Source organism: Pterocles gutturalis, unplaced genomic scaffold (genome assembly GCF_000699245.1).
Source record: "Pterocles gutturalis isolate BGI_N339 unplaced genomic scaffold, ASM69924v1 scaffold11281, whole genome shotgun sequence".
NCBI classification, from domain to species: Eukaryota; Metazoa; Chordata; class Aves; order Pterocliformes; family Pteroclidae; genus Pterocles; species Pterocles gutturalis.
In genome coordinates, this window is record NW_010100423.1 from 1 (window position 1) to 4,807 (window position 4,807).

At 45.2% G+C, this 4,807-nt stretch overlaps 1 non-coding gene across 1 annotated transcript; it reads left to right on the forward strand.

Annotated features, from left to right (window-relative positions):
- The first annotated feature begins 2,464 nt into the window (after positions 1 to 2,464).
- On the forward strand, positions 2,465 to 2,546 carry TRNAS-GCU. Its single transcript has one exon. It is a non-coding gene; the product is annotated as a tRNA-Ser (tRNA).
- Positions 2,547 to 4,807: the final 2,261 nt, after the last annotated feature.

Here is a 4,807-nt window from a genome sequence, read left to right on the forward strand (position 1 = left end):
GATTTTCTCATTAAAGACACTGGGCATCAGCCTTGCAAGAGAGTCGTGTTTCGTTCTCCCTTCTTCTCCAATCCCAACCAGCTGAGTATCCAAAGAGTTCCTCCCTTGGTAAAACTATAGGGTTCTCTGGAGTTCCTGGGTTTGAAAGAGCCTCATCTTTCGTCTCTGACATCCCATAGCAATGGAGATGAGGCCAGTTCGTCGTGAGAGCTCTTGTGGAAGAAGCCTCATTACTCCATTACTCATTGGCACACCTCGATAGCCACAAAACAGAGTAGGCCAGAATTTTCTGTTGAATGTCCCTGTGCTGCATTGATTACCGCAGGAACTCAGCAGGCTGCTGGATTAATGATAGCCAAAACGATGGCCCTGGCTACTCTGTTAGGAAGGTCTTTGTCAAGAACCCATAAAGTGAATCCCAGGAATTTTTCATATCCACAATGGGGAGTACCAGCAGCCTGGGGAAGGAGCTCAGCAGAGCATTGCATTTCCCAGGCCAGTCCTCCCTCCTGCTGTGGGCTCTTGCCCTGGAGGCAAGTCTGGATCTGCTGGACCCCTTGTTCACATGCCTCCACAATTACAGGCCCATGGGTTGGGCTGGAGCTGGAGAGACTCTTGAAGTGACCAGGGTGCAAGTGCTTCTGGTCCAGGCCCTCAAGGCTGTGCACTGCCCCCCTTTGTCCAGGACAGGAGTTAACCACGTGGAGAAGAAAGAGAGTCTCCCAGGGCCCTGCCCTCAAGGTCCATCCCACAGTGCTCAATCCCATACTCACCTTTCTGTTATCAACCTGGAGAGCAAGCCTGGACTCTGTACCATTTTTCCCCACCTCAGGGTTTCACGTTCAAGGCACAGAGAGGTCTGGTCTCAGGGGACCAGTGCAGTGATTTCAACTTTCTGCAGCACTGGCACTCGGCAGGTAAAAAGAGGAGTTGTGTGCACTTGGGCTGGTGCCCCTCAGCTCCCTTTTTGTTCCTGACTGTTAGGTGTGCTGGGAGAGAAGCAGCCTGTGATGAGATCCTGGGTGATAGCCAGGGAGAACAGCACAGAGATGTCACAGCCAAGCCTGAGGCACATGCTCTGTGTCCTGGTGAAGTGCTGTCAGGGACCGGACCCCTACCCATCCCCTCCCGGATGATCCATGTTTATGTCTCAAGCAATGGGGAGAACATTTTTTAAGAAGAGGCTCCACCAGGAGTGCTGGGGCAGAGCCCTCCAACAGAACATTTCTAAAGAAGAGATGCCACCACGTCCATGAACAGCTCTGTCAGAGCATGTTGGAAGAAAAGCTCTTTTGTGAACAAAGATTAGCAAGCTGTTAATGTTTTGACTGCTGGGCACACTGTTGAGGTGCTGAATGGCTGCTGGGGCTTGGAGTTGTTTCCCTGGAGGAGAAGCAGCTGTGCCCCCCATGTAGGTAACCTGGATGCGGGGCTGTTGCGCCCCACAAAGGTCAACCCTGAAGGTGACCTGGATGCAGAGCCCCTCCCCACCCCGAGGTGTGGTCCTGGAATCATACAAAAGGTGAATCCCAACTGTCCTCCCTGTCCATCCATCACCACCCCACACAAGGAGTTTCTGCCTGAAACGAAGATTTCTGCCCGAAGAGAAGACATGTGCTGGAACAAGGGGTTGGTGATGCTGTCTATGTCTCTGTGTTTGTGTGTCTCTGTTCCTCTCTCTTTCTTTCTGCCCCCCTTTCTTACTTTTCAACTCTTTCTTGCTCTGTCTTTTGTCTGATTTTTGCCTCAAACAATGACTGAGCGTTATTTCATGCTTGCTTAATGGATCAGTGATGTCTGGTGATAATTGATGAGTGTGATTTGGTGCTTGACTCTGGAAAGTTGATTCGTGATGTTTGTGCTGTTGCTGAGGTCAATAAAATTGGGTTGTACTGTTCCTCAAGTCATTGCTTGACTCCACCTAGCTGGTGCTCCTTTTTTGGGGAAACACAAAAAGAAACCTCTCTTGACTGGCCACTGGAGTGGGGCGAGACAAAGTGCGCACCAGTCAAGTGTTGGTGACTCCTGTCCATATGAGCAGTTGGTATTCTTCCAGAATGTGAGGGGAATGTGCCTGGTGGCAAAGGAATCTCAAAGTCAGGCTCAAGTCCTTGGGAGGCACTGAGCCACTCCCGGATCACTCTCCCATGGTCATTCCCGGGAAGGAGCATGAGGCTCTGCTGCTTTTCAATAATTTTCTGATGTGAACACTGAGACTTACTTCCCAAAGGTCCCTGGAGCTCAGCCCAGGTGTCAGGACCAGTCTCAAAAGGCAGAAGCTGGAGGCTGGTTAATTCTCTCCCGTGTTAAACAGTATGAAAAGTTGTAGGTGTCAGGAGCAGGAGTAGGAGCAGGGCAGGAGCAGAAGCAGGGCAGGAGCCAGGCAGGATCTGGAGCAGCAAGATCAGGGGCTGTGGGACAGGAGCGGGAGCAGCAGGAGCAGCAGGAGCAACAACAGCATGCTGACAAGGTGGCCGAGTGGTGAAAGCAATGGACTGCTAATCCATTGTGCTCTGCACGCATGGGTTCAAATCCCATCCTTGTTGGTCTGCCCAAGAAGGGTCAGAGTTTCTGTGTGGGAGCAGCTCCATCCTTCGAGGAAGCCTTTGTTTTGAGCTGAGATTTGCCTGAAAAGAACTTGGAAGGTTTTGAAGTGGCTCAGGACACACCTCAACCTCTTCTGTCTCTGCAAAGGCAAGAGGAACAAGAAGTGAAAGAAGGAAGATCGAGGGAGCTTGCAGATGGTCAGCTTGATAGAGCAAAATGTCCTGGAAGTAGTTTCTAAACATAGGTAGCACAGGAAGCTGGCTCGGAGGAGTAAGCATGGATTTACAAAGTCATGCTTTACCAAGCTGGTAACCTTCTGTAGTGAGCTGACTAGCTTGGTGGAGAAGGGAAGAGTGGTGGCAGTTTTTTACCTGACATTCAGTAAGGCCCAATCAGCCACAGGAACGAAAAACAAAGTATGTGTAAACCACTTTCTGTCACTGTAACAGCAGGATCAAAGAATGAACTCCAGTAGGTGGTGAAGAAGAATCTCTTTATTGCTCTTTTACAACTACTTTTGTAGTCTCTTACTACCGTGAATACGTCATCTACAAAACCTTTCATTGGCTATTAACTAAAAACAACACACTATTTTCCAGTGAATTCGTTCTCTTGTTTATATCTCGATCTTTCCATTGTTTACATTCCAGTCCGTTCTCCTTCCAGCCGTGTCAGGTCCTCCATCACCCCCTCTTCCATTTTGCTTAAGGGCAAAGCCTTCTTCTTCCGGCCTCGTAAGGGCAAAACTTCATGTCCCAGAAGTCAAATCTTAATTCAGGATCTTCTCGTTCCCCTGCAGTCAGCATGTACAAATAAAATGTCTGCAGCACAGAAGCACATAAATAATCAACGTCATCTGCTGCAATTAGAGCTCACTATTCATGCAGCATAATTATATAGCCAGCACCACACAGTACAGAAGGCAATCACATGCCACTGTAAACAGAAACTATGAAGAACTTTATCTGATATTTTTGTCTTTACCCATTCCGCTTCCTTCTTTCTCCTTTACTCTCGTGGGAAATTTTGTCTTAATCTAAACTAAATAGGATTTAAATACCATTGGCTGTGAGTTTACAGCCACATATGTTTATATTTTCAACCCACTCATTTATTTTTCCTCTGCTTAGCAACCCTGCCAAGGTTGTTCTTTTTCAAACAAAATTCAGCGAATGATTGTTGATAGTGAGATCTTCTGTTAATTCTGACATACGCCAAAAGGCCACAAATTATGCCTAAAAAATGTATCAATATCAAAGTTTTAATTAGTTCTATGCTACTTATATATTACCAAACAGAAGCAGGGCTAAAAATCAGACAAAGGACTTCAAATACGAATGAGGAGAAAGTGCAATGCTTTGAAAAGCAGAGAGGGTCACGTCTATGTTACTGGGTTTTGAGAGAGAGAGATATCTCTCTCAAATAACGTAATGGAAGACCATCTCCTCATCACCTTTAACTTTATGAAAATTTTGCTATCCCTGGGGGAGAAAAAAGACAAACACATCCATTTCTTTATACACATTTAAAATATAAATCTGGGCATGGATGGGCAATTAAGGATCAGAGTTTCCATAATTAGAAAAGGTGCTTAGGCTTGGCGTATATAAGAAAACCATGCTACACTAAACACATTAGTATAATTAAATTATTTCAGGTGATTCAATGTTAAGTGCCTCTAAGTCACTTTCTTAAAATCTGTTTCTTTTCAGTAAGAAAGCCAGAGAGGACTATCATGATATACAGTCAATTCACATTTGTTTGAAAGTTTCTTTTAGGAAACAAATCTAGGTTTTCTTATCAGTAGACAATTTCAAACACTAATTCTGAAGCACTGTTACTATGCTACCAGCTAGAAATATCTACCATGTTGCTAATTGCTAAACCCAAGCAATATATTGTGTAGCCTGGTTACCAAAAACTTGTAAAAGCCTTCAGTGAACTCATTTGTCATTGGCTGCTGCCAGTAAGATCACACCTACAATGATTTATAGAAAGATTCTGAAGATGCAGTTTAACTTCTAAAAACTCTTCTTTTTCTGGCTATTAGAGTATTTGTTCCTTCAATTAAGATTTAAGGAAAGGTATTTATCTACCCTGTTGTGACTGAAGAAATCTCCCATGGAAGTAGTGAGTCTTGAGGAATGCTATTCCATCTATTCTAACTTGGTGTTTAATAGTATTCCATATAGTATACTGTCGTCTTCCGCTGTTGAAACTTCTGTTGATTGACTGAATTTTCACAGAATCACAGAATCAC